Raw genomic sequence first — 10,751 nt, forward strand, 5'->3', positions numbered from 1 at the left:
ATTGTTTATATGCTTTCAGTGATATGAAGTTAATGCAGTTGATGATTTGCCAGTACGTATGAGGGAGAAACAGGTTTCTCATATGAACCCTTAATCTTAATTCCAATAATTTCTACTTTCCAACAAATGAAAGGTAATTGTCAAGTGAAAGTTAGCATCATTCATATATAAAAAATGGTTGCTTTCCTTTCTAAAACCCTTCAGTTCATCAAGCATGAACTGTTTTTTTGCTGTAATTAAGAAGGAATGATTCTTCTAGCTTGCATACTTTATTAAGAATTATTCTTCTCACTGTAACTAATTTAGGAGGGTGATGTTTTGAAAAAGGAAGAGAAAAAAAAAAAGCCCTACATGACGTATGGAAATACCAACATCCCAATGATGGAAAATCACTTACCACATCAGCATACTATGTGCTTGGTTTTGGTTAGTAGTTTGTGCTGTAAATAGTTCTGCTAGCGTTATAAAGTCAGTAATTTATCAGAATGGACTTATTTTAGTGTGTGAACTTGTAGACAAATAACAGTCTGAGTCAAAAGTCTTTTTTGAAGTTATACATGAGTGTAAGTTATCACAGAATCATAGAATAGCTTGGGTTGGAAGGGACCCTAAAGATCATCTAGTTCCAACCCCCTGCCATAGGCAGAGATGCTACCTACTGCATCAGGTTGCCCAGGGCCCCATCTAGCTTGGCCTTGAACACCTCCAGGGACCAGGCATCCACAACCTCTGGGCAACCTGTTCCAGTGCCTCACTACCCTCTCAGTAAAGAACTTCCTCCTAACCTCTAATCTAAGTCTTCCCTCTTTCAGTTTAAAACTGTTCATCCTTGTCCTGTAATTATCTGACTGAGCAAAAAATTGCTCTCCATCTTTTTTTACAAGCCCTCTTTAAGTACTGAAAAGCTGCAGTAAGGTCATCCCTGAGTCTTGTCTTCTTCAGGTTGAACAGCCCCATCTCCCTCATCCTTTCTTCACAGGAGAGGTGCTCCAGTCCTCTGATCACCTTTGTAGCTCTCCTCTGGACGTGTTCTAACAGACCCACATCTTTCTTGTGCTGGGGGCCTTTCGTCTACTAGAACTGTTTTTCTTGTGTGTATGTGTGTGTGTGTGTGTGTGTTTGTGTATGTGGTTTGTTTGTTCTCCAGAGAAATGCATAGAGGTAATTGCACTGTGATGGAAGTGCCAGTGGCTCCTGTCAGTGCACTAATTGCACTGCCACAGTTGGCTGACTTCGTTTCACTTTCTCATCTGTGAAAATTAGAAATGTGATTTAATTTCAGAGTTGTGGAGTCAGTAACAGGACTCACACTAGTGCATATGTGTTTGTGCACCACGTGTTTTTCATACAAATACAGAATTACAGCCATGTGACTGCAAATGTTGAGCAGTGAATAAATAATGAAGGAGTCATTTCAGTGAAATTAATAGGAGCAGCTGATGATATTCAAAATTATGATTTGCATGCTTTTTTTTTTTTTTAATAATAATTATTTTATCTTCTTCCATAGGGTAACACTGGTTCAACTGGGAATGATGAGCAGCTGCATGGATCAGAGTCATACCACGTGGTCTCATTTAGAACTGAAATAATGTAATATGGCCTAAGAGTTCGTATTATTCTATCCCATTCCATTTCTGTTTCATCCCTGTATGGGAAAGGAGGATAGGTGATTTATCAATGGTAGGACCTTTTTCTCTTCTCCTAATCAATCTGGCATCCTCGATACCTCACCAAAAATGCTGATTTTCTATATACATGCTTGGAAAGAGGTAGGAGCCTTTCCTGTGGGATCATCTGAGAGAGCTATGAGAACTCGAAGTATAACCAGTTGCATTCACTGAAGTTTGAAACATTAACCTTTTGCTTGAAAAAAGTCATGTTGGATGGCTTTTGGAAGCGAGTCAAATTGGGAAAAATTCAACTGAAGCATCTCAGCTGATTGTGGAGATGGGACTGGGGAATGATATATTGATATGATATATTGATATTGATATATCATATTGATATATGATATATCTGGCTTACAGCCGGTGGGAAAAATAGCTAAAGATTGTTTTGTGGTGCATACATACACACAATATCAACTATGGCTGCAAAGGAAGTGTTAATGTAGTCATTTCTTAATTTCTGGTAGCTTAATTTTACAACTCTCATATCTTTAATGAAGATTTTTTTTATTAGTTGTAGAGGGGATAGAGGAACTTGCCCTCATTAAAAAACAAAACAAAAAACCACTTTATTTTCTTGCCCTCATAAAAACTTCATGTGAAATCCCAGCAGAAATAAACTGAAAAGGTGTTCATCAGCCAGAAAGTAGATATTCTTTCTTTGGGCTGTATCCATGTTGAATTTCCCTGGAATTGCAATACCTTTTTGCCTTTGATGAAGGGAACAGCATATGAAGTTCCTGTGAAAGTGACAGGCTGTAGGAGAAAGCACAAAGGCATTGTGTAGGAAAATCTGGTTGCTGTGAAATGAGGCAGTGTAGAACAAAGGTTAAACAGCTGCACACAGATCCGAGTCCTTGGAGCGCTACTTGCTAGAGGTTTGAGCTTCCCTTTGGAGTTTGAGCTGTGGAGTAAAAACATCTTTTTTCCTTATTTTTTTTTTTCCTCTCTCAACACTGAAAAATAATAGCAGCAACAAGTGAGCATCCATCACTCCTTTGTTTTATTGAAGCAATATGATGAAAAGGTTTAAGCTGTTTTTTTTTTTTTTTAATTATTTTTATTTTATTTTATTTTATTTTATTTTATTTTATTTTATTTTATTTTATTTTTATTTTTAACCTTAAAGGTGCAATTTTTGGGAGGAAATAAAATTTACTTTGAAGCAAAAAAGGCAGAGAAAACTTCATAAAACTTTTTTTTTTTTTTTTTTTTTTGTAGGAGAGAATAATTAACTCATAAAAATAAAGCATTTACACATTCCTCCCTTTCCTATTTTTCTTGTGGAATTAAGTTTCTATTATTTACATAGAAAAATGTAATAATATATTAAAAAATTATCATTTTAGAGACAACATTATTGTTTCAAATAAAAGAATCATCTTTATCTGCCTACACATAAGGTACTACTAATCTCATAACTGCTAGCAGTAAAATCCTATCTATATAGCTATTTGTAGATATTCATATTTTTATCACAGAAATATATGATTTCTTGTGATTGTATACTAAAATAAAGAATAATGCAATATGAAAGCATAATAGCAATATTGAAGTAATTCAAAATATTTATTTATTTATTTTTTATCTAGGAGTGTCTGTACATGAACAGTTGCCCATGCACACATATATATATAAACAGGAATACATGTTTTAATTTATAAGAATTGAAGAAAGCTCCAAGCCTTGTACTTCCCTTTATGGCTATTAAAATATTGACAAGGATCAGTTTCCTTGTGTGACAATCAATTATAGGAAAATATTCTGTGTAAATAAAATACAATTCTTCAATATAAATAACAAATAGGTTCTTTTATTGGTACTGAGCAAGGAACAAAATGTTTCTGTCCTCTGTAAAAGGACCATTATTTTCACCAGTTTAGCCTGACATATTTTAATCCTCCTTTGCTATACTTTTATTACTTATAAATTCACCTCATTTTTTTTTTTTTAACTCTGCACTGATTTCAATTTACCTAATTTATCATTTAATTGTGTACAATATTGACCATCATATTTCTCAGCTCTAGTTAGGAAACTACATGGGAAAATGTGATACTTTACACTTCTTCCTATCACAATAAAATCATTGTCCATAGTGTTGCAAAGCATTGAAGTATTCTAAGTCACTTAAAAGACAAAGAAAAACAAGATATGCTTATTCTTCCTTGCATTCTGCTTTTTACTATTGTAAGTGCTATTTCTAAATGAAATTCTTTGTTTTCCATTTTGCTGTTTCCTATCAGAAAATGAAACAAAACAAAAAACCTTAAAATGCTACAGCTGGAAACATCAAGCCATTGCCTTATTAGGACTTTGATTCCTTTTGAATCATTGCCTCCAGCTTTGTGTGGTCATTCAGTTAAAAGTTAATTTACAGATAAGACCATGTACATATAAAATGCATCAGGAGCTGTGTTTAACTATGTGTTACTGGCATTTATTAATTTTTGGAGGGATCATGATCTCACCTGGAAATTTTTGAGTTATTCAGGTAAGAAGAGAAGGAAAGAGTTTATTTAAAAAGGTTTTCATTATTCAGTGAAGAAAGTCTCCAGTGGCACAAAGTGATGCATGCCATTAGTGGCTGGGCAGCTTATTGGTAATATGAGAGCTCAAGTCCCTGTTGGTTTTGATTTTAATTATGATTCAAATATTGACCATTTTTGTATGCTGGGGAATATTTCTCACAAGAATCACTTCCCTTGCCTTAGGTGAAGGTTATAATGTGGAGGTGGTTTTATAATGGAAGATGGGTTAAATGAGGAAGAAAGTCTTCCCTCAAGTTGCATCAAAAAAGTTGTAGAAGCCACAGATGTGGTGTTTGTTCCTGTAGCTCTGTATTAAGCATGTTATAAATCTCCATAGGGGATCAGCAAGGGATATGGGTAGAAAAATGACTGAACGTTGAAACTTGATTAGAATTAACCATCAGTTGGATGCCAAAGAGATTGTTCTGCCAAAGATGGGAGGTGGCTGGATGTCCTTGTAGTAATGAGGTGCTTGTGAAGTGAACACTTTTTCAGGACTGCAACATTGCATTTCTATGACTGAAATCTGTTTTTTGGATCTCAATGTAGTTTTTCAGGAGAAGGTTTCCATAAGGGCAGATACAACTTACTAAAGCAGACAGACAGAATTCTTTGCTAGGATTACACCTTGCCAAGAAACAGAAAGCTAAGGTGTATAAACTACTGGAAAATACTATTCTGTTTTGTACCTGCACCATTAACTTTTGTACCTGCACCATGGGCCATACTGATGACACGCAAGCCAGTATTCAGTCTTGGTCCAGAGGGCAGAGTAAAATGCTTCTCAAAATGATGCAATTACCTTGCAGAAACCCTATGTGCTGGGCTTCCTTCCTTGATTTCCTTCCTGTCCTTCTCCAATAAAATGATAATTGATCCCAAACTGCCCCATCCATGGGGGAGAGGTTTAAACTGAAGCTGTCATTCTCCATTTCCTTTGCACATACCTGGGGCTCTTTGGGCTTCCTGTGTGATTAAGATCACCAAAAGGGATGTTTCATGATGGGCTATGTAAGTTTCACTATTGTTATTCTTACATGTATTACGAAGCACATTCTGGACATATACATTATGTTACTCAGATTGGTTTAAACTCATAATATGGATGGAAGCAGTATTAATGATTTACAATTGTACTTTTATTAACATTTCTAAATTATAAGTTATTTAAGGGCTTTAGTCAGAGTTATTAATGCATTTTAAAATTCATCTGGCTGAGTTAGAAAGTGGGGGAGGAATTCCTGTGAACTGGATATTAACTGAACTGTCTTTATTAGTGGGCTTGTCATACCAATAAATAATTTTCTTTCATCAATGCCAAAATTTGTTTATGAAATGTAAAGGATTTTGTCTGAAGACATGATGAAGCACATAGAAAACATTACTTAGCACTTATGTTTATGAGAGATGACATCTTTTTGGTTTATCTACTTTACTTACTATATATTTGTTATAGTTTTCATCTACTAATGGCTAACACTATTTTTCCCTTTCAAATTGTACATCCCAAGACTATCATAAGTAGATAAGTGATAGTTTCTTAGATGTGTTTGACTTAGCTGGCAAGGATTTAACTGTTTGTCTTTTTTGTTTTTGTCTTGTTTTTCAGACATCAGGAATTTGCACAGATGAAAACAACAACAACAACAAAACAATAAAAAAAAAAAACAAAACAATTGAGTGTAATTTTCTTGCCCATCTGCATTTACTAGCCCAGCAGGAAGAAGTTCACAGCTGAACAGATGGAGTCAGTACAAGCTAATCACTACATCTATTAAATTTTGAAATTATGGCAGGATGCTTAAAGCCCAGCTATGTGCAAGAGAGACACAGGGGTTTATGAAACCAGCATGTGATGGATAACTGTAGAGAGGGGCTGCAAAATTGTTACCCATGAAGGAAGATGGAATCACAAAACATTGTGATTGTGGGCTGATGGGCTCTTGTGGGGTCATCAGTTCATCTTTTTTATTTTGCTTCAGTGGTAAAATATCTCATGTGCAGAAAAGTGGCCGAAGTCGTCCTGGGTGATGATATTACTGGGATCTCCAGTAACAGCTGGAGATTTAAATATCCTCAGATATTTTAAAAGAGAAAATCAGCCTCTTTTTCAAAAGCGCTGAAAGGGTCCAGAACAGAACAAGCAAACAAGCTGCTGGTCATACTTTTCATCTGATCCACAGGTTTAACATGTAAAACAGGAAAATCCCTCATGCAACTACCCTCAAGCGTGCCTTAAACACAGCATATCATTTTTAGAATGACTGTATAGTTCTGAATTAAATAAAACCATCCAACCACATGTTTATGTAAAATAAGACAGAAAAAATATTTAGGCCTGGTTAATGATCCAGAATATTTTACTGGCCATTGTGTCAACAAATTAAATGAAGGGAGGTTTGGAAATTTAACGCACTGTGTAAACAGAGCTGTAGCAGGACAGCTGCAAGGAAATACTTTCTTCTTCATTTTGAAGGGGAATGGGAAAATCCAACATGAAATTTATTTGGCCTAACTTTAGGTTGGGACTTTTGCGTAGTCTGGAAACTATGCATCCAATACAATGCTCTCTTTGTACTGTATCTTTATAATTAAATTCCTGACATGCAAAATAAGTAGGGTGTGGGTAGTCATTTAATACCTAAAATTTTACTGACCTAGTAAAATTTTACTGACCTGCCCAAGTTTGGTGTTTTGGAGGGTACAGTCACAAATATTATCGAGCAAATCTCACTGGGAAACATCATATGCCTTTTCTTATTTTTGTCTGTTTTCTTGAACTTGTATGTTCCTTTTGTGGTATGGGAAGTACAAGTGTGTTGGTCCAAAAGCTATGCATTTGGAAATACTCTTCAGTTGAATTTCAGTGTAACCTCTCTAATAATTAGTGAACTAAAATCAAAAGATGTCTCTTTGAGGCATATTAAGGTATCCCTTAATATGCACATGCACGTGGAAATCTTATCAGCTGGGAGATACCTGTTTAATTTTGTTTACAAACTGGGTAGTTTACATGCCTGAACATGGCTTTGAAAGTCAAGGAAAGTATTAGCAGGGGTCTATTAGAAAATACTGGGCCAATGTAGCCCATTACACTGATCTGGCAGTGTATATATGCTGTTATATAAAAAGCTTTTACTTTCCTAACTTAAGTATCTATAAATTAGCAACTTTAATTGCTCATCTGTCTTGAAAAACAAAGTTTTATCATGGATTTCAAACATAATGTATGATAATGGAGCATAAGTGGGAGATGTTTGAATTTTATATTAACAAAGAAATCACAATAAAAACTGTGATTAACATTCATTTCTACATTAAATCCAATGCTTTGTAATGACTAAATTTTACATATAGTACCTTTAATTCACTTAAGGACAACAAAGAATCAGAATGAAAAGCAAAAGTGAAGTGAGACAAAGAATTTCAATCTCTGTGGATTCCTGTATAATTCATGTCTTACAGGGCCCAGCATTTCTCCATATTGGCAATAGGAATTTAAAATGATGATATAGTTCTACTGATTCTCAGTATTTATTCCTCTTTTAAGGGTAACAGATCTATAAGTAGATAAGATGTGTGATATGTGTTTGTAAAGCCAATAGTTTACCAGAAAAAAAAAATGACATCTTTGCTAGTTTGAAGATTATGAAATATATGCCAAAATACTTCACTTGGAAATCCTGAGTATACTTTTACCCTTCTAAACCATTTCTGAGTTTAATGAAGTTCCATGTCATTCAAATGAATACTTTTGACTTCTGTTTCATATTAATGTGGTACTTAAATTCCTTGCATGTTATGAGTAAAAATTCTTCATAGAAATAAATGTTTAATTTTTTTTTTTTTTGTTTTCTTCTCTTGCACCTCTAATGAGTAATGCTGATGCATGGTGATAGTGTTTAGTAGTAACTCAAAAACAGTAAGCATACTTAGCACTTTTGTTAGTGTGCATATTCTGACACCATAGCCAGCCCCACAGTTCCCCACCAGCAGTTCTTTAAAGGATCAGTTACTCACATCTCTGTTTTCTAGTTATGTATAACACTAGCAACAGTTAACGGCATCATTCCCAATTCTTACAAGCACTCCATTACCTAAATTGCCAGTTAATGGACTGTTACTATCTACAATGCCTTGTCTCATGGGAGGAACTGTGGTGTTCCTAAAACAGCCTCAGAGCTGTCAGAAGAAAATAAATCTTCTAGCTGTTCTGCTCAGCTAAGTATGCTATATGTTTGTTCTCATTTGAAATCACCACCTCCAAATTGGCACCCATTTCTTCATTCTTTCTCAGTTCTAGGAATATAGCTAACTCTGTGTCTATCTGGAATGACAACTTATGTTACCATCTGCACCAACAGCATATACTATTGTATATCCAATACAGTATCATTAGTTTAGGGTGCAGATGCCCATCATTTGGACTTTATTTTTACATTTCTCTTCCTTTTTATTTGCATTTTCTGAGTAACGTGACCAGCTTTCTCAAACAGCACATTCTTGTTTTAAGATTTCAGTTAAATAAGGCTTTAGCAAGTGACATTATTTGCTTTAGGACAAGATTGTGTAGTTTTTGCAGGCCAGTAATGCTGTGTGAATCATAATTGAATCATAAAGATGAATCGATTAATTCTGTCAGAAGTAACATGGAGTAATATGTTTCTCAAACCCTACTTTGCTGAAAACTGCTTAATGTCATGCCAATGCATGATGGTGTGCTATCAGATCTGGCAAATACTTAGCTGTAGCATCTTTTGATTTGTTTCTTTCAGATTAATGGAAAATATTATAGGACAAATGACCTCTTTTTTTTTTTTTCTTTTTTTTTTTTTTTTTTCTTTTTTTTTTTTTTTTCTTTTTTTTTTTCCCCCTCTCTCTTTTATTTTCTTCTTCTGTACTATATAAATCTGGCTGCAGTTAAGGAAGGGGCAAAGGAGAGGGTGAGGTCAAAAAAAAAAAAAAAAAGCGGGTGCTCTTAGCTTGGCCTGTAATTTTAAACTATACATCTATCATGAACTTCTTCCTCCACCTCATGGAGGCCATCTCTGGCTCTTTTCTTAGATATTTTATCCTTTTCTAAAAGGCCTCCTATTTTCTTGTCTGTAAAACATTCAAGGGACCAGTATGATAATTCTAAAATCAAATACTGTCAGGCCAGAACCTGGGAAAGAAAACTGGAATTGGCATAAAAGACTGGAGATTCAACTTCCTGAATGTGCAGGTTTTAAATATGGTACCATACTCAGCAATGGACAGCAATGCCCTTCTAAGACAGGGCAGAAAGCAATGCACAACCTACACAGAGCTCTGCTGCCCTCTGTTCACCTCCCTGGGAGAAAGCCTGGGGCTGTCATCTCTTGTGGGCCTAGACTTGGGGGTGGTGGGGAGGGGACTATACAGTTGGGGCTTAAAAGTGGTTTGTAATCTTGTAGTAAAGAAAGAAGATGTACTTTTGTGTTTTCCTTAGAACTTTTAACTGTGACACTATTCGTTTTCGAAAGATGATGGATTTCTACAGAAATAGTAAAATAGTATTCACTCTTTATTTAAACTTGTCATCTTAGGCGACTTATTCTTCAGAGTTAACATTCCCATTTTTCCTCTTCTTTCCCCCCCCCCCCGTTTTATTTTATTTTTAATTTTCTCATGATTAGTTAAGCTTAAGCTATCCATTTCCAGGTTTGAATCTGTTTTTAACTGAGACTTTAAAGAGGTTTAAAAAACGTTCTTTTAGAAAGCATTAGTGGACGACTTGTTTATATCTATTGTACTGCAACAATGCTATGAATTCCAGATAACCAGAGGTGGCAGAAATGTGCGCAGCTCAGCCATTATATGGAAACTTTCAGGCACTTTGGACTGTTCCTTTGATGTGAGCATTTGATTCCTCTATAATGTCAAGCCAAGAATGTATGCATTTAAACTCAAATTTTGTACTGACTTTGAGATGTTTTCTTCTTCTGCTTTAATATTATTCTTCATCTCGCTGAAAAATTCCTTGGAGCTACTGGTAGTCCTGTTATCCTTTCTGTTTATGCTGTGAATACTCTGTTGATATACCCAAATTCTTGCAAAGCAATAGAATCCTTTGAAGTTCTTACATCATTCCCCAAATATTGGGATTTGTTTAGTGATATTTTACCCTTATGTTTTGGTTTAAAGACTTGAAGTTTGAAGTTCACATTTCTGTCTTTATCTCTCTCATTATTTTGAATATTTTTCTTGCTTTTGGTGGCAGGACACCATTTAGTCTTCAGACTAGACTAACTTTTGCTTGCCAACATGTAATTCCTGCTTTCTGGTCCTTCTGAATACTTAAAGGAAGAGAGGGAGAAAATATAATTAAAAAGTGATCAAGGACTAAGATAAGGACTCACCAATTACCATCAGGGATGAAACAGGTTCAGCATAGTGAGATTAAAATAAATAATTGTGTATTGCTAACAGCCTAGAGAGGCAACAAAAAACAAAAACAAAAACAAAAAAACCCCACCTTCTTCCCCCATCCATGTCTTCTCCCCCACCTGCTATTACCAAGTGGCACAGG

This window comes from Aythya fuligula, chromosome 8 (assembly GCF_009819795.1).
Source record: "Aythya fuligula isolate bAytFul2 chromosome 8, bAytFul2.pri, whole genome shotgun sequence".
Classification (NCBI taxonomy): Eukaryota; Metazoa; Chordata; class Aves; order Anseriformes; family Anatidae; genus Aythya; species Aythya fuligula.